General features: G+C 46.1%; 1 protein-coding gene across 1 annotated transcript in view; it reads right to left on the reverse strand.

The window, feature by feature from the left end:
* Window positions 1-21,853, reverse strand: part of LPP (LIM domain containing preferred translocation partner in lipoma) — a 425,132-nt gene extending 403,279 nt beyond the window's left edge. Inside the window, exon 1 of the mRNA XM_071566772.1 lies at window positions 21,802-21,853. The gene's annotated coding sequence lies outside the window, so the exon portion shown is untranslated. The remainder of the gene's footprint in view (window positions 1-21,801) is intronic.
* Between the last annotated feature and the right edge of the window lie 2,646 nt (window positions 21,854-24,499).

Consider the following 24,499-nt stretch of genomic DNA (forward strand, 5'->3'; position numbering starts at 1 on the left):
ACTAAGAAAGCCAGGGAGTCATGTCCAGGCAACCTATAGCTTGGCAGTGGGGATGTGTTCCCGCATGGTGGCACATCCTATCAGTGAGAGGGAGAGCGAGAGGAAACATGGAAACATCATCCCTAAAAGGGGAGCAGGTTGTTTGGTGTGAGTCTTACATGTGCTCAGAAAACATCTTCTAGAAATTGTCCCACTGAAAATGAAAGCATTTTACCACCTCGTTTTGAAATGCTGGAGGTGTAGGCTGTGCTGCTTAATGCTACCAAGAGATAGTTGCTGTGTTTGGTGCAGGCACAGAAGCAGAAATGTGGGTGCTTCAAGAGCTGAAAGCTGTCAGAATGTTTTGGGCTGAGACATGGCTAGTTTTACATGGCTCCTGAGGAGGCCACTTCTAGATTTACATTTTGGACTTGGTTGCCTCAGTTTTAGCCCTGTGTGCCTGCACACAACTACCCTGCATGGGAGGGATAGGTATGAATATAAATCCAATTAAAAACACGAGGCATTCAGATGCCGCAGAGAGGGGAGCCCTATAAATATCTACAAGCGAGGAGATGCAAACAGCCATTTCCCAGGGGAAGTATATGCTTTTTGCAATGTTTATAAAATAAAAATAAATGAAACCAGCAAAAGTCCTGAGGAGTCCACCACTCACTACTGCTGGAGGGGAGGGGCAGGAAAGCCCTTTGATGAAAACTTTTGTGAGAGTAACAGGCTTTCCCTGCCTGGCTGCTGTCCCAGCCAAGCCAGTTGCTTGTGCAGGTGGCCACAGGATGCTGCAATGCCCTGCCCTGCCCATCCCCTCTGCTAGCCACAGACCCTGGAGAAATGCCTTCTCCTTGGCCCCCACCTACAGATCGTGGGTTTTATATGAATGTAAATAGTGCATATGGCAATAGAGATGGCATTATTTTTATAATTACTGTTAATACCACCTGAAATAAAAAAATTAGAGAAATAATAAAACCTGTTCTGCAGGCAAGATGACAGGAAAAGCCCTTTGTAATCAACCATGAGGGACCCACCCCTTTTTCTCTTCTAGTAGCCTCTGATTTGTTTCCTACAGAAGTTTAATTGTCTCAATTCAGCATTTTCTTCTTTCTTATCCTTCCCCATAAACTTCGTGTATTTAGCCCCTTCTCTCTAATCTTCCCAAGTCCTCACAATTATACTGATTGTTGTCCTCTTGATCCTCAAAGCCTTTCACTAACCTGACTTAGCTGGCTTCTTGCTTTTAAGGTATCAGAGTTCTTCTAGGCAAGGTCTCCCCTTTATGAAGTGTCTCTGCTGCTCCCAGCACACAGCACCCTGAACCCTGACACCAGCCTAATTGTGTTTGGCATCACACAGAGGTGTTTTAGCATCCACCACAATGGGCTGGCTACTGAACTTGTTGCTACAGCTGGACTGGTCTCCTGAGACATCTCTGAGTGGAGGGAGTTCTCTTCAAGGCAGAGAGGATACACAATTTTGGATTGAATACAGTGCTCCAAAAAGGAAGGTGAGTCATTGAGCCTAATCATTAGGGTGTGTGATGATATTATCTAATGAGGAAACGCTTGATGATGCTTTTAGAGACTGCAGAGAGCAGCGAACTGGCTGTAGAGGAAATCAGAATGTGAGTGCTTTCAACATAAACAGTGTTCAAGAAATGGGATCTGAAATGTCTTGGGGAGAAGAGCAGAGCGATTTCAACACCCTCAAGCTTGCGTCAGGGTGTGTTGCTGCTTCTGTTTAATCTTAGTTGTTCACATAATTCTCTCCTGAAATAACCAGATCTCTAGAATTTGGGACAAAGGAGCCTTGCCTGAAGAACAGATGTCATCTCATTTGTTTTCTGAAGTTTGTGTTTGTTGTAAGTTGCAGTGTGGATGACGTATTAATTAAAGGAAACTCTCAGGCTGGTGTAGGTCCCAAATCTAGGTTTAGTTAAGCAAGGGTTTTTATAGAATCCCTAAGATAAAGAGAAACATTTCAGCTGTTGTTTTTTGGTTTTACTGTGGGGTTTTTTCTTTGTTTTTTTTTTAAGAAATTGCCTTCAAATTGTTTGCTTGACTTCCTCTAAAGAATGTTCAACTTTTTGCTACCTAATGAGAACTAGGGAGTGAAACCGTGTAGAAACAATAAGTGGTAGTCCCCATTCTCTTTTTTCTAAGTTGAGAAAGATGAATGAACTGGCTGCCTGACTTGCATTTCTCACTCCCAGCACTACTTGTTTAAGGCAGCTGTGATATAACTGGGCAGTTTTCAGTAAGAGACCACAGTAGTGAGCATTGTCATGCCCCAGAAATCACTAGAACACTCTAAGCACCTTAGGAACACCTGCCAGAGAAAAGCCTGTTTGAATGTTTGGATGTATTCTGGTGGGAATTTGGCCCGGATATCTTATTTAAGTCCTTAGCATCTGATAAACTAACATACTCATCAAGAAAAACATATTGCAGATGGAATAAAAATACGACAAATTAAAACTTGCCTTTCCCTTAAAACAGCTAGAAAGGTGTGCCCTTCCTAAAGTTACAATATCATCAAATCAGGCTTTCTTTGCACACAAATTTTCAGTCTTATTTAAAATCCATTACAGCTAGAGTGTTTTAAGCTTGTTCTTCATGTATTCAGATGAAACGAAACTGACAGAGCACATACACCCTCTTGCAACCCCTTGCCTAAATGTTAAACTGGTGTAATAGCCTTGCATACTTTCCTTGCGAGTGGACTGCAGCCATTAGAGTTCTGGGTGTACATCAGATTTCAGCTCTGTTTCAAGTAAAAGAAAATGAAAGGAGAATAGAGCCACAATCAAATGAAAGTTGAGGTCTTGTGTGGCAGCTGTATCTCAGATGCAAATGTCTGCAGAAATATCAGGAAACCCTGGTGCAGGTGTTTGGGAATCCAGACACAGTTACACTAACCATTTTTTCTTTTAATTTTTTTCCCTCTCTTCTGCTCTAACTAAATACATCTCTGAGCTTAAAAACACTGTGTGGGCTAAGGCCAGGCTGGTCTCACGGCTGCAGCTGTGTGTATGTGCGCGTATGTGTGTGCATTCCTTCTCACTCTCATAAATGTGCAGCAAAAGTGTGAAAAAGAGCAGCTGGCACATCTAAGAAAAAAATTACAGTGAAAACATGGCAAATTTTTTTAGATCTTGGTTATTCCGACTTAAGTCATGAGAGCTCATATCTCCTTAAGAAAGTAAAACAGAATCTGAACTCCCAGTCCTCCATGACCCCAAGGCCAGTCACATACTGGAGTGTTCAGCAGGCATGGACTGGAGTGTTTCTCTTCTAACTGATTAATTCTGCCTATCCCTCAGACATGTTTTATTGTTAATAAAAATACAGGAAGTGGTGAGAACAGTATTTCTAAAGAAGAGGTGGCTATCAAATGTTGCATATCTGGGCCTTCTTTCCACAGTGTCTTTGCAGAACCATTCAACGGGGTCATCAGGAAGGAAGGACATGCTTTAGAGGTGGTAGCTGAAAACTTACCACAGCTGAAGAGCCAGTTTGAACTCTATAAAATATTCTTCTCTTGAGTGCAGCTGTGCTTATAACACAGATCGGCTGAGTCAGGAGAGCACATAAAGAAAAGCAGGAGCTCAGCTCTTCAGCTGCTAACACATCCCACACAGAAGGGGACTAGCTTCATGCAGGTGCTGCACAATCTTCCAGTGACTCCTTGCAGTGCACCCTTGTAGTTGGGAAGGAGAGACAAACTTTTGCACCAGAGAAAAATCACCAAGCAGGCCAGCTTAGGGCAGTGTTAGAAACCAATGGGATGCTGACTTCATCAGTGAGATTTTAGACCTAAATTTTTTGCCTTGCCTTATAGCATGAAAAACTGGGCTGACTCAAGGGAGTTGAACATAGCTATTCTTTGACAGTTCTGCAAGAAAGACAACATCCAACACCTGAGAACATTCTTTCTTCTTTTTTCTTCCAGATCTTTATGACAATGGAGTCATGGTAACCCCCTAAGGAGGTACTGACAGACCACCTAGAGGAGGATTGAAGGAGCAGGAAGGGGCAGAGGCCTTTCCCACTTCTCTGTCTTGGAGCTGGTGTTTCAGGCAAGCATGGTTTGGTGGTACATGCCCAAGACCAAGGGATGGCCTGCTGAGATGTACCCTTGAAACAGCACCCACAGTCTTGCCTGTGCCTTGTAAGAACCAGTTGCTGTGGGCCACACTCTACAATGCAAACACACTGCTGTGCACAGCACTCACCAAGCCACTGCCATTGCCTGAGGGTCAGCCAAGCCAGGGCACTTTGTGATCTTGCTAGGTGGCTCTACTAGTAGTTGCTGCATCCAAGAGACCAACAATATAAGATGTCTTCCCAGTTAGGTGAGGACAGCAGATGACTATAAAACACTATAATAAGACTAGGAATAATAAATTTAATAACAATAAATTTAATAGAATCTTAGCATTCCCCTCTTCTGTGAATGTGAGTCAATGTGTTGTAGAGAAAATAGCACTTAACAAACCTGATTTAGTTCTTTGAGGAGATTACAAAGTTGCCTGATAAAAGTAACTACGCAGATATGCTATACTTAGATTTTCTACAAGGGGATTGAGCTAAAACCATGACATCCTGCTTAAAAAATAGCACAGAATAGTATGAACCAGAGGATATGTGAGACAGATTGAGAGCTGGATAACTGACAGATCTCAAAATGTTGTTGTCAGTGAGAACTCATCATCGAACAACAAATTCCAAGCAGGTTTGAGACTCAGTCCTGCTTTACCCTATGCTTTTTTAATCAGCAACCTGGAAGACAATGTAAAATGGTCACTGATGAAGGGCATGGATCCCCTTCCTTGGTGGCAAGGTGGTTGGAGAGGCAGCCATGCCAGAGGATGGTGACTGCTGCATAAAAAGGGCTCACTTGCAGTTCGTTCCTGCAGCCCACGCTCCAAGGTGTCTGGAGGGAGGAGGAGGGGAGGTGTTCCTTACAAGCAGGACTGGTTGCATGTAGCAAAGCTCCTGAATGAGGGCTGGAGGTCATTATGGATGAGTGGTTCTGTGTGGACACCTCTCCTGGCAAGCAGGGGCAAGGGCTGCCTGGGATTAAGCACACAGGGAAAGTAGTAAGTAGGATCAGGGAGGTTAATTTGCCTCCACATAAAGCACTGAGACTGAAGTGGATAAGATAACACAACCAGGCCTGGGGCTCACATTTTAATATTCAAAAGGTGGTTAAAGTGAGGGCAGGAAAGAGCCACAGAAATGAATTAAGGAGTAGAGAAAATGCCTTAGAGCGAGATACTGAAATTGTTCGATCTGTTTCATGCACCCAAAGGGGGAAGAAGTAGAAAATTGAAGGGTGAGTTAAGATCAGCATATAAGTAATTTCATTGCAGGAAAGCAGTGAGTGGGACAAGGCTTTTTAATGTAGTAGAGAATATCATAAACACAATCCACCACTGGCTAGAAGCTGAAACCAGACAAATTCAAATTAGCTGCGGGGTACACGTGTTTAGCAAAGACGTGATTAAACACTGGAACAAATGACCAAAGGGAGGGGCAGCTTCTCCTTCTCTTGGTATCTTCAGACTAAACACCTTTCTGGAAGAGGTGCTTTAGGACAGCACAAGCCCCTGACCACTGGTAAGCGGTAAGCAGGTAAAAGCAATCGTTATGCACTCTATGGGTTAGATTACACAGGCTAATGATTCCTCTCCACCTACACCACCTCAGTCTCTGGTACAAATCCACTCTCATACCGAAATGCCCTGTTCATCTGAATAGCACCCTGTGTCACCACAGTTAGCATCCCTATTGCTTAGTGAACTTACATAGGAGGCCTGTGCCAGAGCTTGAAGTAGAATAACCTCTGATTCTCACCTGAATGTCTTACTTCAGACACTATTTTCCTTGCAAGAACCACAAAATTGTATCTAGGTCATGCAAACTTTCCCCCAGAAACAGCCTCTGGGTATAACAACAGTGTGGCAGATATAGCATCAGATCATGCATTAGTATATCTGCTTGTAAAGGTTGTGCCTCTGAGGCATCGACTTGGGCTGGAAAAGGAAGGTTCACTCCTCTCCCAACATGGACAGCAGTGGATTGATGGCCTGACACTAAGCTTTGTGATCTTTCTCTCATCCTTCATCAATTAGGCAGTTCATCCTGTAAAGCATTATACAAAGTGGTCAAGTACAGAAAGAGAAGAAAACATGCTGTATTTTCATGCTTATAGCAGGGCTGGGGGAGTAACTGAGGAGAAGGGGCTTTACATTAAAGTTCCCCTTGAGTTACTCACACGTGCATGCAGTCTGCATTACTGCTGAATCACATTTTTTTAAAAAAACAGCACATTATATGTGTGAAAATATAGCACTGCCATGGTCTATAACTGGTCAAGGCCTCACCAACACATGCAAAAAAGGGGGAAGCTGTTCATGTGTGACAACCCACTGGGGCTCTGCATCATGTAGCTATCAAGAATGTTTTACCTCCTGTATCCTGTTCAGTGAAATGAAACCCAGAGTGGGTACCAAAGTTAAAAATAACTATATAGTTTATGTAACAATATCTATATATTTTTAAAATATACATTCAACCTGTCTCTTCCTTTCAAATTATTTGGGCTAATGCCCTTCAGCAAACATCCTAAGCTCTGACAGTCTCTGCCTTCCATTTCTGCTACCCCAAGGATAAACCCTCCAAACCCAGCAGGCAGTGGTCCTCCAGTTTTGAGTACTGTTTCCCCAACCTAGATGTGTTGGTTGGGCCAGTGGTCACAGGTCTCTCTCGAAGACCTCAATGGCTGGTGAGCAGTATGTGGGCCAGGACTTGCTCATGTCTGTGCCTCTGTCCCTAAGGACCCTTCAGTTTAGCACTCGGGTGCCTGTGTCTGCATTCGTGATGAGTAAGCCATAAGTCCCCAGCCAGCCCTGCTGAGTCCAGACTCACTATACTAGTCATGGGACCCACTTCAGGAGAGAGGATGGTGTATTCAAACACTTCTGTGTCCTAAAAGAAGTGTGTTCTGTTACTTGTCACCCATGAAACATAATATATGTATGGGATACCTGCCACAGTCAGAGTCTATACAGTTTAGAGTACCTGGTTTAGCTGGAAGTCAATGAGGCAAATGTTTTACAGGCATTCTGGCTCTTTCAAACATCCCAGTCAACACAATTGCAGCACACAAGCTGTATGTGTGAACCATACATCTTCACTATCGACTTTGCTGAAGAGTCATCAACATATTCCAGTCTTTACAGATCATATTGCCATGGAATAGATCCCATTCAATTGGGTTAGAGTGGAGCAGTTTGGGGTCTGACACAATTCAGAAGCCTCTGAGTTCTGCCTGGTGGGTGGTGGGAAAGACATCAAGAGGACGACCTAGGGTGGAGACAGAGAAACAGAATTGCTGCTAGTGCTTGGCAGACTCTGGATTTCCATACGATATTCTGCTCACTGTTCAGATGCCTCGTGCCCAGGACCAGGTCCCCTGGCGAGGCAGGATGTTCTGCTCCACAGGGTAATTTTCCTCCAATGCGGTCAGGCAGGATCTGGGCCCTTCGTCCCACCTGTGCTTGTGCCAAGGGCCAGAGCACAGCACAACACTAATCCAAGGCTGGTTTCTGGGACAGATTGTTCAGCCAGCCCCTAGTGCTTACTGCATGATCTCACCCAATGGCCTAGTTTTTCTAGTGATAGTGCTTTTCAGGAGCTTTGCAAAGCCTTTCATATAATCTAAAGAGTATCAAGGTGTGAATCCACCCCTTAGTCGTAAAACTAAGGGCCACATAAACATTTTGGGAATGAGTAAGTGACAGTAGCTAATCTGACCTGCCTGGCAGCTCAGACAGAATAATATCAACAGTTCAGGGCTTGAGCTCATTAGTCAAAATCTGACTTGCTAAGGTTGGGCAAACATCATCCTCATAGGACACAATTGTGGGAAAACACATGGCAAAAGTGCCCCAGGCCGGTGGGCTGGGGATGAGAGGGGGGAGGCGAGCTGAGCTGGGAACTGTGCCTGGAATCTTGCAGGCTGCTGCCCTGACAGACGGAAGATGGGCATGTGGCATTTTCTGCTGGCATGCAAACAGCTGAGTCTATCTGATATCTGGCACACAAGTGTTTGGCCAGTTATTTACCAGCTCACAAACAGATAAAGATGCAGAGTGGGGGTGCTCACAGCTTTCCCACGAAAGGGAAGGAGAGAGACACACAAAAAAACCCAAGAAAAAAACAACCCTAAAAAGAGAGCAGGAGTGAGAGTTGTCAGTGCCCGCAAGCACTTGCAGGAATAATAGCAATAATCACTGTCATCCGTAAGAGGCTTTTGCGCCAGGTTCTGCCTCTCCCCCTCCCTCTCTCCCCTTGCCTTGCTGTCTGAGTCACTGGATCTGAGTCACACTCCTGTTCTATTCCTGTACCCTTCCCTTCAGCTGGGGATGTAGATTTGTTTTGGCTGGAACGATCTGGGCACAGGAGGGACCATCTGCTGCTAGTTCTTGCTTGCTTTGCTCTTGTTTCTTTCCCAGAGAAGGGAAGTGAGTGCTGCCATTGCAATAATTCAGAGGGAGCATGCTGGGAACATACACCTCTTACTGTACAGCCAAGGACTGCCATTTGTCATCTGAAGGCTTGTTATCTGTGGCTGACCCTGAGCGGTCATCTCCACGTGCTTAAGCAAGCAACTCTGGCAAAATCACTTCCCTGCATATCAGCTCTTCCCAAGGAAGGTGTTTTTCCTTTGGTCAAACCCCAAACTGTTTTTAAGGGCAGTGCAGTGCAGTGCAAAGGTGGGATCCAGTGTGGTTGGTGCAGTCTGCACATCACTGTGAGGAAGGAGAGGCATATGAAACAACAGGACAACATGCAGGGACTTGCTGTTCATATGTGCAGCAAATGTTGTGATGGAAGGAGTGCTGCTTTGTGGTTTTCCCATCAGAAGCAGCAGCCACAGTTGGTGTGTGCACCTTGTCTTTTGCTGCAATACTTGTAACTGGCAGTGGTGAGGAAATGCAAATTACTTAATTCCTAATCCACCACAACCAGTGTCTTGACTGATTCCTGCATCCACATCCTGAGCAGGAAAGTCAGCAGAGCAAAGGTATGTGAGAGAAGAATTAACCAAAGAGCTGAACTAATGATGGATTGGAAGATGGGCCTAAATGAGCTAGAGCGAAGATCTGGGAGAGACAAAAGTCACACTACAATCATTCCAGGGTTTTCAGGATCAGGTTTTCAGACCTTTAAGAGGTTCTGTGTTTGAGTCATTTCTTTGGAGGATCTTTGGAGTAGTTGGAGGCCTGGTGCTCAGCACTTTCTACAGGAGAGGCTGCTCCTGCAAGCTCTGCCCAAGCATCCCAGAAATGGAGGCTCCATGATAAAGGGTTGCCTTTGGAAAGTTGAAGCCCAAGGCTGTGCAGCAAAGCCAGGTATTTGTCAGGCCTGTTTATGGGAGAAACAACAGAAGGAGTTGCTTCATGCCTGAAAGAGAACATAGTCATCCATTCAACAAGAAAGCCTGAATCCTGCTCCCTGTGGAAAACCAAGCAAACATCAAATCAACATCATACTTTTCATTTACTTTTCATGGGGGTTTTGAACTTAATCTAAGCTCACAAAGCCCTGAAGCACTCTGTAGTGAGTGGTTCTCCAAGCCCTGAAGACACATCAATCTCCAGTGATACCTTTCTCAGTCTCATTTCTTACCGTTCCTCCTGAAAAATTTAGACTAGATTTCCCAGAATCTGAGAGTTTTAAAATGCTTTAAATGGCCCATTCCAGAGTGGGGAGTACTCAAATGCCTGCAGATCAGCGAGCCCTCAGCAGCAGGCTGACTGATGATAGACACCTCACTAATGTCATATCCCCTGAGGATCAGGGTTGTCAGGCAAATTGATTCTCCGAAGAGTGATCTTAGCTCTAATTTCAGCACTGTGGCAGCTCTCTTTGGGGTAAGGATACTCCAAAAGCTGTTTGGTGTTTGGGACATTTCTCAGAGGGGTTGAATGTCAGCACATGCAAAACCACCATCCCTACTGGTTCATGTGTCACATTGGCATCTAAGGCACTCGTAACATTAATGTCTTTAAAGCAGAGGGAAATCAAATTACCAAAAGGATCTGATTAAAAAGGTCTGGGCCAAATTTTTGACAGGTGGAGAATGGCCGCGTCATTCTTAATGGAGCTGTGACAACGTGATTTACCCTCCCCACAAGTGATGGCTAGACACTCACATCACACTTCCACCCAAGCTAACTCTAATTTACTCTTGGTCTGAGTCATCTGCTCAGCCAGAGACAAGATGCTTCATCTCTGAGTGGCTGAGATGGACACCTGGTTGTTAAGGGTTGCCTTGCAGGTGTGCCCCAGCCAGGACCCCTGGCTCTGAGGGCTGCCAGCACAAGCCAGTAAAGGAAGGTCCCTGCCTCAAAAATCTTGCAGGGCATGCAAATGCCAATGCAGGTGCTTCCTGGCTTCCTTAGAGGCTGGACACCAGTTGCAGCAAAGAGGAGGCAGCCTGGCAAAAGTTCATAGGAGAGACAGGTTAATTATCCAGCTCTTTCTGGGATGCTGTCTTATTATTTTCAATCCTCTTCTTTAATTCTAGATTATGCAAAACCACCTGATGTCTGGAGAGGCTCCTGTCCCACCTCACCATTGCCTGCTACTGCCATCTCTACTTTCAGCATGACCTTGTCCCAGCAGAGGAGCCCTGACCCCACAGTGCTTCTGGGACTGACTCAAGATCAGCCAGTCTCTCCCAGCTGGGATTTAAGTCACATAAAATTCTCTGTTTTCCACAGCCTTTTATGAGGGAATTCTCTGAAAGAAATGACGCTGTGCACAACTCTTGACCTCTTGTTTTGTCTAAATCCATTTGAGATGGCCACCCATTGCAGCTGTGCTCACTCCAAGAGACATAAAGGGGGATTTTTGACCTATGCCAATTAGAAAAGCATGTTAATTGATGTTCTGGTTGGGTTCCTCCTCTTTGTGCAGGAGATGTTTCCCATGTGCTCTGCACTGTGAATTATTTAGCAGGAAAGTCACTTAATTCCTCCCAAAGATACAAGAGAAACCAAAGACCAGTCTGGGGTCTTTGATAACATTGTTTCCTCTTTAATGCTCCTTTCTGCCTTTTTGCATCCCCTCTCTTCTGTCCACCAGATTTTACCCTTTCCAAACCTCCAAAACATGAGGGTGATCACAATCAGCCCAAGGCAAAGCATGAGCAAAGACAGCTGATCTTTGCCAGCCTGCATTTTTGATCTAGGATGACTTTTGACTCTAAGGTTGACATCCTCCCCTTGTCTTCTTTTCCTAGGCACGCTTCAGGACACCCTTGAATTGCAGTACATGCTGGTCACTAAGATTTACAGCTCAGCAAGTTTAACCTTGGATTCTTTGAATAACGTGCACACGTCTTGCTAAAACTGGTGCATTCAGTGAAGGCTTGACATATTATCTTATGCAGCTGTATTAAAAAAAAAATCTGTCTCTTCAACCATAATAGCCCAGGCATGCATTACAGCTCTAACCACATATCATAGCCCAGTGTTGTCCCTTAACTGTAAACCTCTCATCTGCAGATCTGCCACAACTTCAGGGCTGGGTTTGTTTCTGACTAAGATAGGTTGAACAACAAACGCAGAATAGGAAGATATTACATGGATTTCAGACCTAGAGAGGTGCAAGCACTTAGCAGGTGTGCCTGCCCTGCACCTTCTTCAAAATTTGTCAGATGAGATACATATGTTGACTAGAAAATGTTTATTGCTATGGCTGGCCCTTAACTGACCAAGTGTAAAATGCACAGCCTGCTTTCCTCTTCACTGTGCTCTGAAGATCTCACTGGAGGGGGCTCATCCTGGCAAAGGGCAGTTCATTGTGCCAGGACTTTACCTGCCTACAGGCAGTCCTGACATTTTGGTCTCCGAAAAAATCAGAGTAAGGGAATCCTCTGAGAAAAAGTTACATTAATTGCTGCTGTACCCTCCAACACCCAGCCCTGCCTCAGCAAGGCTGAACTTACCAGAGAGTATAGTCATGAGACATTTGCAAAATGCATGTGAATCATCCAGTTTGCACAAGCATTTGCACATCAAGAGTGATAATATGCCAGATCAGCCTGATCCCTGAGAGCAAACATGGAGATCTGTGCCCTACACAAATCTTTTACAGCCAAGGTAAGGCTTTTCCCCAGAATGGCACACCACACTGCTCCTGGACACATGTATGCACCTATCCTGTGCTCCTTGCAAAACCTGGTGAGCCAAATGAGTTTGAGATTGGGAAACCCAGTGAGATGCTCAAACCTGAAGATATGGTAAGCAGCCCAAAGGCAGTTCTGGCTCCTGCCATTTCCAAACTCCTTATCCAGAGCAAAGAAGAGTTCATCCTGATGCTTTGCCATCTGATGCACATTAAGAGGAGAAATCGATACAAGTGTTACCCTGGCCTTGCATGGGATGTACAGGATTTTATGCTAGAGCACTTGCAATTTCATCCATCCAAAGAATAGCCTGAAAAGTGACTGGATTTTATTAAAAATATGATTAAACAATAATAAGCTTTTAGAATAGCCAGGCGGAAGATGAACACACTTGAAAATCTTGGACAGCATGAGTTGTATCCATAGGCCTGGAACAGCAAGAATCAGGAGGATAACCAGATGCAATTCAGCTCTAAGGCAGGACCAATGCTAGGGGATCAGAGAAACCAGACCCTTTGTTTTCTAAGCAATGACAGCTCCAAAGTTTTAATGTTTGTAGAGAGATGTTTTCGCCAAATATGATATACAGTGATTAAAATAATGAGCTGGAACAAGTTGAAGCTATAATTGCTCCTTTTCCTCCCCTCCCTTGAGTTGGTCTGAGTGCTTCATTAACTACCTTGATGAACCAATCAAGAGTTGGCTAAATCACGGAAGGAGCAAACAAGCCCTGGGAGACATCCCTACAAGAAAAAGCGTAGTCTGGACACTGAGCTTTGATGGCAAGCTGTATAATGAGACCTGACTATATCTCAAAATCCATGTTAGCTTGAATGAACTTATGTAATAAACATTTATCACAGAACATATGTCACGGAGCACCTGCCAGACTTCAGGCGTAGAGCCAACGCAGCTTGAATCGTATATGTATTAAAAAAAAAACCAAACTAAAAAATACCACTTGGCGGCAGGAGGCTGGCAGACGCTTTTACTAGAAAAATCAGAAGTGATTTTGAGAGGAGCAGAAATTTCCTGAAACCTCTCTCACTCCATGTGGGAATATCACACTTGGATAAAGCAAGAGGCTGATTGAGCTGTGTGGAGTGGAGGGAGCAGGATGAGCTCCCCTGCTCATTGCCTCTGGAGCTTGCCCCTGAATCCCCACTGCTGCCCTGCATCCCCACTGCTCCCCCACATGTGCTGCTGCCCATGGGTGGGATGAGCTTTGGGGAGCCATACAAGGAGCATGGTACTGGGGGCTTGTGCCTGACTCTGCTCAAACAAAGTGCAGGGCAGCTGCTTGAAAAACAGCAAGCACAGGGCTAAGCAGGGCTGGAAGGTGAACTTATGGCTATGTGGAGGGCACCAGCAAGAGAGGAGTAAAGCTACCCAAGTTGGAGAAGATGTTAGCACCAAAATCAAGAAGAATCAGGTGGTTGATGATGAGTAGGAAGGGAGTTCAAAGCAGCATTTTTCAGTAGAAATCACAGCACAAGGAAGACAGGACAGGATGGTGCATGGGCTTGGGCAGAGTAGTATGAATCCCTAGAGAGGGATTTTCTTTCTTGGCCAGTGCTCCCAGGGGAGCAGACACAACAGAGCAAGGTGCTGGGAACAGGAGGTGTTTCTGTCTGATACAATAATGAGGATTGGGGCAAGCAGGAAAACACTGTGCTATGCATACATTGCTGAACTTTGGACATAGGTTGGGTGTGAGAAGCTAAAGAGAGATGTCAAACAAAGGTGACAGAGGAAGGTGAGAGGAGAGGAAAGAAGGGAACTGCCTCATTTTGCCATTAATGGGCATGTCTGCACCAGACTGTGCTTTGTCCAGAGCTACCCTGCACACACTCTCTCAGGCACCCACAGCAGGGCATCCATGACAACTCAGTCCCTGCTGAGGGTGACAGACCTTGTTTCTCCACAGCACTATTAACTCAAACCATGCAGGAGATGCGTGGGACTGTCCTGCTTGCAGGCTGTGTGTCAGCAGTGTTGAGGCAGGCGTGGGTCTCTCTAAAGGGCAGTGCCTGTGCACTGAAGCCAGTCCCTCAATTTCCTTTTTGTTTTATCACACTTGCAAACTGGTGGTCAAAAGCAGCCCTGGGGAGCAGGTTCTCTGGGAAAGAGAGAAAGATTTGCCTTTGCAGCAGATATTTTTATATTTTGGGGGGATTTTTTGATTTTTTTTAATTGTTATGGACTCTTCCTGGCATATGGCTTCAAGCCTCATGAACTCTGAAGAGCTATCTCAGACTGAGTCTGCCCCAGGAAATGAGTATAGAAGAAGTCCCCAGAAAGCTGGTTCTCTTTAAAGACCAGTTTAGGGTTAGAGAGGAGGGAAGAAAGAGATTGCTGGTCAGACTCTGAACTATACCTGAGTAAATCTAAACCCCCCTTCCCTCCTTCTGTCTTACTTCAGCACTTCTCTGACTGCCATTATCATTGTATCTGAGCTTTTGTCATGGTTTTTCCCTGCTGCAGGCATCCTTGCTTTCCTCTGCAGCCATAAATGAGAAACAAAGCCTTGGGAAAGATGAACAGCTGAATCTCAATTGACCCTTTGGGCTGCTGGCCCTAACTGAAGTGACTGGGACTAGCCAGCTATTACCTATCTGCCCTGTGTTTGGGCTAGAACAAAGGGCTCATGGGCAGCCCAGCATGTGCTATTTATTTGGTGGTCCTGTGATGAGTTAGACCAGTGTGGAATCAGGCCCACTGAGTGCAAGACCAGAAGAAAGCAAGAGAAAGGAGAGAGAAGAAAGATGGGGCTCAGAACTAGCAGGAGTGTGAGGAAGAGCAAGCAAGGGCAGTGTTGATGCTGTCCTTCTGCAGATTGCTTCTGGCTATTCAGAGAAGCCTAAGGTTGAACAGCCTGACTCAGATACTCAAGGCACACATGCCACTTGTTCACCTACCCAGGCAGTTGATCCCAGCTGCTCCACAGAAAGACAAGAGCCTATTTGGGGCAAAAACCCTCACTAACCACCTGATGATAGAATACTAATAATAAATGATTCATTGTTATTGCAACTCTGCTGCACTGAATCCACAGGCATCATCAGCACTCATCCAAGCTGCTTGTGCCACAAGTGTGCAGTACTTACCTGGGTCTCAATCTGCTTGCTGATCTTCAGCTGACCATGAATTTTTGTCCTGAAGTCACACCACTTGGGTTTTTCACTTGAATTTTTACCCCTTCTCTGTGGAAATATAAATGCTGATCCTGTCTTCATGTCAGAGTTTGTCCTGTATCTCACCACAAGAACTGCTTCAATAAAACTCTGCTAAAGCAGAACTGTGATGATTCATGGTTGTGCATTTCTTCCACAAGTGTTGAATGTAGGCTAAGATTACAACAGATCTGGCCTTGATACCTGCTTAGATTCAGGGTCTTTGGTATTTAAGAAACTAAGTTTTGAAAAAAAAAGTCTCATTGAAGATTTGTGGAGGAAAATCATATTTTAAACAGCAACAAAAAGTAGATGTTGCAAAAAGAAAGGTTTTGCTGAAAAATAGTTCAAGAGGCACCCTTCTCTTTCTCTCTCCTCAGCAGCCAGATGCCATTGTTTCCCTCAGCTCTCTCCACCCCCCCATTCCCTATTTTTGGATGAAGAATGTCTGTTTTGAGTAGCCAAAACTAAACAGAAGTCAAGCTTCCCAGGTGAGAGCTGGATTTTCTCAGCAGGGAGCTGACATTGTCACCCAATGGCCCCTTCCAGCAGCATCTGTCTGGTTTTACCATTTCTGGAATCGGATGACTAAAGGGCAAACCCTTCCTTTTTGTGGTGCTGCATCATTTGGGAGATGTTTTACTCATATGTCTAACCATAACCTACATTGTGAGAATTAATGAGTCAACACTTCTTTCTCCACATGACAGCAACTGGCTGGAAACAGGTAAGGCACCCAGCTAGGCAGGGGAGTGATGACACCCACACTAATGCCCCTGGGGCTGGCTCTGCACTCCCACTGCCCTGAGGAGTCTCCACTGGGGGTGGCCAATGTGGGATGGACACATCTCCTCCACTAGCTGTGACAAAAACACCCAACCCATCAGCCCATTGGGGAAAGAAAGAGGCATAAAAGTGAGAGGAAGTGGAAAAGATCAAGGCGAGAGTGTAAGACAACAAGCTCACCACCGGAAAACAATAAAAATAAAAGTGCTCAGAAATAGCATAACTGACATGCAAAGGAGATCAAAACAGGCCCTCAAAATATCTCTTGGTGGGGGCAGGGAGCAGGATGGAGTGTCTATGGTGGACACCATGGTGCAGCCAGAGGATGTGCTGTGGGTGATGGGTGAGTACTGGCCATCCTGTGGCCACCTCTGCGTCCTGCCTGAGTCTCAGATGCTGACCTGCTAGTCTCTGGAGGCTTTGGTCTCCTGGGAGATGAACAGAACTTCGTACCTTCCCCAGTGCATCAAAGCATGTGAGACACTGCTGACATTTCTGAGTCAAGGGTGGTGTAGGGGATTTGTCAGGGAGCAGGAGCTATTGCAGTTTGGAATTCCAGCTCCATTTGCCCAACCATTCCCCTGGTGGAAAGAGAGGAATTTGGGTCCTGTTCCACCTGCCTCAGCATAAATTCAGAGCATGTCCAGTTCACTTTAACAAAGTGACTGGGAAGAAGGGAAAGGAGAACCCAGTTCTTCAGGGTTTGCTTTACTGGAAAGGACAATTGCTTTCAATTTGCCTTCATGAAAGTGCTAAAGTCTTGAGCTACTGAGGCATTAGGCATGCTTTGACCTTTAAGTAAAGACAAGCCTCCTGAAGTAAACACTGTTCTGCAACAGGTTGCTCCTTTCAGCACACACTAAAGATTTAGTGTGCTGTGTCCTAGATGTGTTTCAGACTGCTGTGATCACAGCACCAGGAAGCAGGACCATGTCCTGTGGGTTCATCCCAGCTCTGCTTTTGCTTGATGGTGTGACCAATAGCATTCAACCTGCTCTGCTGCCAGTCTCTGAGGAGGTTCGGTCTCCTGAAGCTCCAAACACAGCCTAGACATCACAGCTGGGGCACTGCCCAACTACAGGTCCAGAATAACATATCTTTCACTCCTGGCACAATAAAAAAAACCAACACAGAAATCACTCCAAGCACGGTTAGATCAGAGGAGTCTTGTGGGCTAATCAGCCCAAACTTGCAAAACCTAGTTGCAGGCTTGCGGCTGTTCTGGCTGCTTTCCAGCTCCCTGTGAATCAGGGAGCACTGTGACTGCCACTCAAGGACAGCAAACTGTTTAAAAGAGAATACCATATTTCCATCTGGTGCACTGAAATGCATGGATGACCATAAATGTGCTATCCTTCATTCCCTCTATAACAGAGCATGTGATATAGACTTTTCTCCAAGGAGAAACAGGTGAATGAACCCAGTCAGGGAATGTCATTGTGTTTCTTGAAAGTGTAAGAGGTAGGTCTAAGTAGTAAAGATTAATTATTATACTAACTTAATGATATTAGGGATTTTAATATTATTATTTCTGTATGCTATCTGAGACAGGGCTATGCAACAGGAAGACTAGAGGACCACCTGCCTGGGCTGGTCCAAATGAAGGTTTACATACTGATTACAAAAGTCACTGGAACAAAATATTGGGTCCTGGATTGGCTGGGGTCCACTTTGACTGGCAGCAGGGACCTCCATCCTGTTCATTCAGATATTCTTAATCAGAGTTGGGGGGAGTTCTAATCCTAATGCAAAGCTGACTTGCTTCCTTGAAACAGCTAGCCAAAAAAGGGCCAGTAGACTGCCCTGGTCCTGCAAAGATATTGACTATAACAGGCCTTTGATGCAAGGAAACACCAGTTGCTGGGCTTTAATTTTGCTTCCGTGGGTGATAAAATGAGGGAGCTGGACACTGACAACTATTGCTCCCTGAATACAAACTGATGCTGAAGTAAAGTAGAAATAACATGCTCCTAAGCGTGAGAGGACAACATTTTTTTTAATTCATGGTTTCAAAAAACAAGAGAGAATTATGCCCATGTGTTGAAGGAAGTTTAATAAAGGTTTAATTAAGTGCCTCAATCTTGATTTAGATGTTCTCACTGCTGGTGTTGGAGCTTTGAGCTGTTAGTCATTAATACTCATCTCAGGTAACTTCCACCACCCTCAGCCCCTCACCTGATGCATGCACACACTTGAGAAAGATTGCTGATATCCTCTCTGAAAACTAATGAAATCACAGTGTGATATTTTGATTTCAAGGGCATCGAAGTAATGCAAAATAACGATGGGATTGGGAGGCTCTGATACCACCACCACAATGCAGCTCTTCTTGTCTCTAGATCTTAAAGCACATTGCAAAGGAGATCAGAATCATCCCTCCTCTGTTCAAGTCAAAGGCACTGAGGCACAGCACATCTCAGAGATGCAACCTGCAGGTCTGGAATAGAGTCCAGGTGTCCCAGCCTCAGGCTAACCTAACAGTCAGTGACCACACTTCTCCCTAGAACAGAGATGGGATCTGCCATGGGCTGGAGATCTCTGTACGTGTCTGTGTTTGTGTGTACATGGGTTTTACAGAGAAAAGAATCCCAGACAGAATAACAAATAAAGAGGAAATCAGTTCAATGGTCAGCTGGGAAAGCAAGTCCTGCTTTACCTGCTTGAAGTTTTAAGGGCAGAAGTGGACACAGGAAAATACTTTCTAAGGGCTCGAACAGCAACCAAATTTTTTTCTGAGAGTATTTCACAATATTTGTAGTTCTTGTTTGCTGTGCAGGACATGAGGCAGCCAGAAAGGCCTGATTGCCATTTTGTAGTTTTTAACAGAGGAGAGTGTTCCTGACCTGCAGACTGTGAGAGCCCATCATGAGGACTGCTGCAGTAATTCACAAACTACTGACCTTCAGCAGAACAGAAACGGGAATAGAGATGATTCTGTGTATTTCAATAGAGTATTGTGGAAAATTGAAGGATCATGAGAAAATGTGCTCCATGTGGGGCTGGCAGTTTATGGCTAAAGAACAGAAGGCACAGGTCTCTTCAGGTTATTAATAAAAGCAGCAAACATTTCCTCTTCTTACTGATCTGAGTATGTCAAATTTTTTGTTATGGGAAGAAAGCCATGCCCTGTTGGGGGTTATTACAGAGATCACTTATACATGCAGAGATCTGGCTGCATCTGGGAAAGTTTTGTCTGTTCCCCAGAGATGCTCTGGGTTGCTGTGAACCTGAAAAAGTCCCTTTTCCCCCTTCTTCTCTTTTCCCTTCAAGGCTGGCTATGTGGAACTGCTGCAGTACACATAGTGTTTCTGGGACCCTGTCCCCAAGGTGATTGCTCCGGATGCCACTGGAAGGAGGGATGTCCTGGCCAGCCAGGAAGAAGCAGAGCTTGAGGGAGATGCACAGCATGTAGTGCCGCGCTGCGGTCGCAGTTGCTGAGTGTCCGTGGGCTAGAAGCCTGTCAGTGTATCACAACAACTCTCTCAAGATGACTGTGCTGGTAAGAAGTGTGATATCAAGAGCTGTGAGGCTTTGCTCCTGGAAGCTGTGGGCTTAAGGTTGCAGGTTTGCTTCAACCTCTCCTCCTCCCTCGGGAGTGCTGTGACTGAATCAAGGTGAACAGACTTGGTCTCTCAGTTAATTTGGAAACTGAGGCATGAAGAAAAGTGACTCACTCCACAGCTATCTACCAGAAACTTGTCTAAGAGACAGAAGCCTTGCAAGAAAACACAATTTTCCACAAGCAAGATAAGCAGTTTTCTTCAAGGACCCAAGCCAGGGCAACCCCATTAGCTTGCAGAAGTCCTCCTGAGCCTACAACCCCACTCTGAGCCTCTCCCAGCCATACAGCTGTGCAAGCACCCTGAACAAGGGAAGAGGAGGGTGGGGTGGTCTGGAAACTGCTCACAGCCTGTGGAGCAGGCAAAGCCATGCTTGCATTTGGCCTTGAATACTCAAGACATGGCTTACTCACTGCAGTGCTGCTATGAGTGAATGAGCGGCAACTTCATGGGAATGGCCCTGCCATGGAGCAGGGATTTGAATTCTTCACATCCCCATGGTCCTTGTTCCTTGTCACTTGACAACAACCACTGAAACCAGGGGTGTTTCAGTATCCTGGGTCTTATCTGCAAGGCTTTTTCTCTTCTCAGTTTTGGTGCCATTCCAAATCTCCACTGGAACCAAAACTGACACCATCAAGAATGCTCCACTGCTGCTGATGGCCAGGGAGCCCAGGCCTTGCGCTGTTCCCCTGACACTTCTGCTGCTAGATCCCTATCTGTGCTTGAACAAGAGCAGAGCACTCAGAGATACCTCCAAATGCAAATGGGACCCTTGCCAGTAATGGAGAATCCATCACAGCACTCCAAAACTGTGCCAGTGGCTAATTAAGCTCCTGAGAGAAACACATCTTACACCTAATCTGCATTTGTCTGGCTTCAGATTGCAGCCACTGGATCATGTTTTACCTCACATAGTTGGGCAAACCCAGTGTCATTCAATTCCCATACCACATCACCTCCCAGCAGAACATCCCTGGACCAAGGTTACCCTGAGCATCTCTTTTCCCTGCCCAGAAGTGTTGCCTGGGTGGAAGGTGAGGGCTTCAGACATTCATCTGACATTTTGGATGCAAGGCAGCCCATTCAGAATTGTGTGGTCATGGGAAAGGGAGCTCACACATGTTTCCACAGGGTTAGACCGAACGTGCATGTCCTGTGGATGCTCTGCATGTGCCCAGGTTGTTCCCCACACCTCAGAAATGCCAGAGTCCACCTCCAGCTTCTTCAAAGGGTGGGACAGAGCTGAGAATGCACTGACTGTTCTTCCTTTGTATTACTTTTCTTCGGGAGCTTGTTTTTCTCTTTTTCTTCTCTGCACCCTCCTGGATCAGTTTCTCCTTTGAGGGATGAAGTGATACTCACCCCAGAAGTGCTTGCCAGAGGGACCACAGCTGCCTGGCTCACCTTCATTGCCTGGTCCAGGTCCTGCTCTCCTGCATCCCCCTTTTAACACCCTGCTTCTCCCATGGGCAGCCCCTGTCTCCTGCTTTCCCTGCCTCTGCCTGGTTTATCCCCTTGACACCTGGCCCTTCACCTTCCCAGCAATTCTATATCCTCAGGGGGCAAAGGTTGTTCATCAGTGTATGTGCCCTGATGGATTGATTTGGTTTGACTTCCTCACGCTCATTCACTCAAGTTTCCTAGAAAGCCTTTTTCACTGGAGGCTTCCTGAGCGAAGCAGGTGGCGTGTACAGGCACGTGTACATGTGGGTCTGCAGGACGGGGGGAGCTGAGCCTCCATCTCCTGCTGTTACCCCCAGCACTGCAATGTGCCGTGCCAACTCTGTGCGAGGGTTGGAGGGATCTCAGCATTTGTGGAATGAGCATCTGGGAATGTGCATCTGATCCTCAGACCACGTGAACAGGGGGCTAAAAATAATAACCAACTGCCGCTCCATTCCTCGGCAGCATCTGGGGGAGTTTGTGTAGGGAGGAGCAGCCACCAGCCTCTAACACCACCCAGCACCATCCCTCTGCTTTGCAACCCGGGTTTGTGCATGTGAAAGGGGTCAAAGGCTGCAAGCTAATTCTTTTTTAACGGGTTTCTCTCAGGGAGGGCTATGCCGTGGATTTTCTCCTACCTTACCCATCTGGTGCTGTCTTGTCCTGTTAAAAGATGCCTTGGTTTTGCACTTGAAACCTCATTTGTCCTTTGCAGAGGAGCTGACACAAGGCCCCACTGTATCAGTGAAAAGTTGACAGCGTTAGAGAACCAAGACTGTGAAGACCATCCTTGTGAATCTCAGTGGAGACCACATTTTGAGAGCAGTCAATGCCTTCTCCTCCAGAGTTGACCAGAGTCTGGCTGTAGCAGATCTGCAAGGTTGCTGGTGGGAATTGTCACTGCCTTAACAATGTATTTTTGCACTTTGATTCATCAGCTTTAGCAGTGCCCCTCTTTGCAGTGGCACTGACCAACTGAGGGCAACAGAGTCAGAGTGACAATTTGTGGTGACAATTTATTTAAACTTATTCTATAGGGTTTCTTGTCCTTTCTCCTTCAGAAATAGCTTTACCCAGAGATTTCTTTCAGTGTGTAAATACCATTTCCAACCAAGGAGCAGCAGAAGCATATGTGGATCAAGTTCTGTACATTTCAGGGAGAAAAGCTCAGCTGAGTCCAACCCAGATCACACCTGGATTCACTGTGGTCTTCCAAAAGGGATGGGCAGCTCTGGAAAAGCAGAGTATGATTAAACCTCTCTGTGACTGATTTCTTCCACTGTAGAATCAAATTCATATCACTCTTGTGTTTCTTGGCAGAAGGTAGGGGAATCCTGACACAGAGATGCAGACAGCAGTACAGCCCGGCTGTGGTCTTTGGTGGATGGTGACTCAGCCTCATGCAGGGATTTTGTCTTCCTTTCTTCAGCCATCTCTGCTGCCTCAGGGGACACTGGAATGACAGAGGACTGAGTGATTTCTCTCACAGTCTACAGATCAGAAAAATGAGCAAACCATAGCAGATGTTCAACAAGGAGAGAAAGGTTCCTTCTATACAAGGAGGAGTAAGGAAGCTATAGAGGAGCAGAGCAGTTCCACAACAGCTTTCTTGCAGATTCCCTGGCTCCCCAAATCTAGTGTTGTAACATTTCAGGCTTGCAGATGGGGTAACACGTCCTGGGTTCAGCAATTTGTGGCTTGTGGGCTGCCTGTGGCTCACTGGCTGTTAAGGGCTGGTCTTGTGCCAGTGGGCAGCAGCGTTTGGCAGGTGTGCTGCTCCATAACCCACATCCCTAGATGGAAGGCAATGGGGGTAAACCTACCCAAACCTATTTACTGGGTCACAAAGCCACAGAATGCTTGTTCCTCTCGCTCCCCTGGAGAGGCAGATGTACCCCGGGAGCATCACCTTCTTCCAGCAGCATAGACATGGGCTGGCATCTTTGGGATGACAGCATCACCACGTAAGTGAGTATGAAGGTGCCTTAGCTGTAGCCTGGTTCCTACCAAAGCAGTACCTGCTCCATGGAACCGGGGTGTGTGTGGTGGTGGCAGAGAAGCCATGTATTGCAAGAGAGAGTCAGGAACACCAGTTTGGTACATTTGGCTTTTCCAGAGGGTAAGGAAATGCCTGGCTGGATTGAAGCTGTAGCCACCACCAGGATATGCAAGACTGTTCCTGAAATTCTTGTGTGAAATTGGGTCTCCTGGGAAGCCAGCCCAGAACACAGGGTGTATAATGACCTGCCCAACTGGAAGCCATGGCAGGTAGTGAGCAGCTTGAGTCACACCTGGGCTGGGTCCCCACACTGTGATAGACACCCAGCTTGGGTGGGTCAAGGTGCAACTGTCAGGTTCTGTGTCCAAAATTTTGAGACAGTCTGGGTGCATCACCAGCAGAAGGCCGTGTGGGGCAGAAGATGACAGCCAGCAGCCTGCTGGAGGAGACTCTCCTGGCAGAGAGATCAAGGCCCAAAGAGTGGGAAGGAAAAGGAGGAATGAGAACTGGGATAGGATGGGGAGTGGGAAACAGAGCTGAAAAGAAATGTCTGAGAGTCTTTCTGTGGGAGGATCAGAATCGGATTCCCCCAGAGCTGGCAGACCCATTGATCCCTGATCCAGATGTTTCCCAGCAGTCCATGGAGGCTCTGCAGCATTGCCACCTCTGAGTCTTGCTCTCAGCAGTATCCAGGGGAGCTGGGGAATGAGAGCAACAGTTCTGCAAGCTTTGACACCTCCCAGCTGCTATGAAACCCTGTGAAGGAGAGGCTCCCACTCCTTTACTGTTTTGTACAACCCCAAATCCATTTCCTAGACAGTTACTCCTTCCTCTGCATGGAAAGGAGAGAGACTGGACAAGCACAAATAGTAACCAGGGCAGTACTGGTGCACCAGAGATGGGAATGTGAGGGCTGCTGAACATAGGTCCAAGAAGTGTGGTAGACTCTAACATGCTTAGTTGCTTGAAGAAAAGACAGATGAGCTTAGGATGTGCAAGTGATCCTGGCATTTCTATTACATGTGGTCAAAAATGGTGTATTCCTTGTTTCTCTATCACTTTTCTCCTTCCAGCCACTGAAAACCTTAATTTTTTATTTGTAAATGTAAATCTCTCTGAGTTGAGAAATCTGCTGCTGACTCTCAGGTTGGAAACCCTACGCCCTTTCGTGCTTCCCAGAAGGGAGACAAGCTCCCTGCACACTCAATCTCCTCTCCCATCAGCTGTGAATCATAGGCCATCAATGGCAGCTCAAGTAGAGGGAGAGCAAGACGAAATTAAAATCCTCAGGGAGTGCTCTAGCCATCTCTCTGTGCTAAGCCTTTTGAGGTTTTCAG

Source organism: Pithys albifrons, chromosome 11 (assembly GCF_047495875.1).
Source record: "Pithys albifrons albifrons isolate INPA30051 chromosome 11, PitAlb_v1, whole genome shotgun sequence".
Classification (NCBI taxonomy): Eukaryota; Metazoa; Chordata; class Aves; order Passeriformes; family Thamnophilidae; genus Pithys; species Pithys albifrons.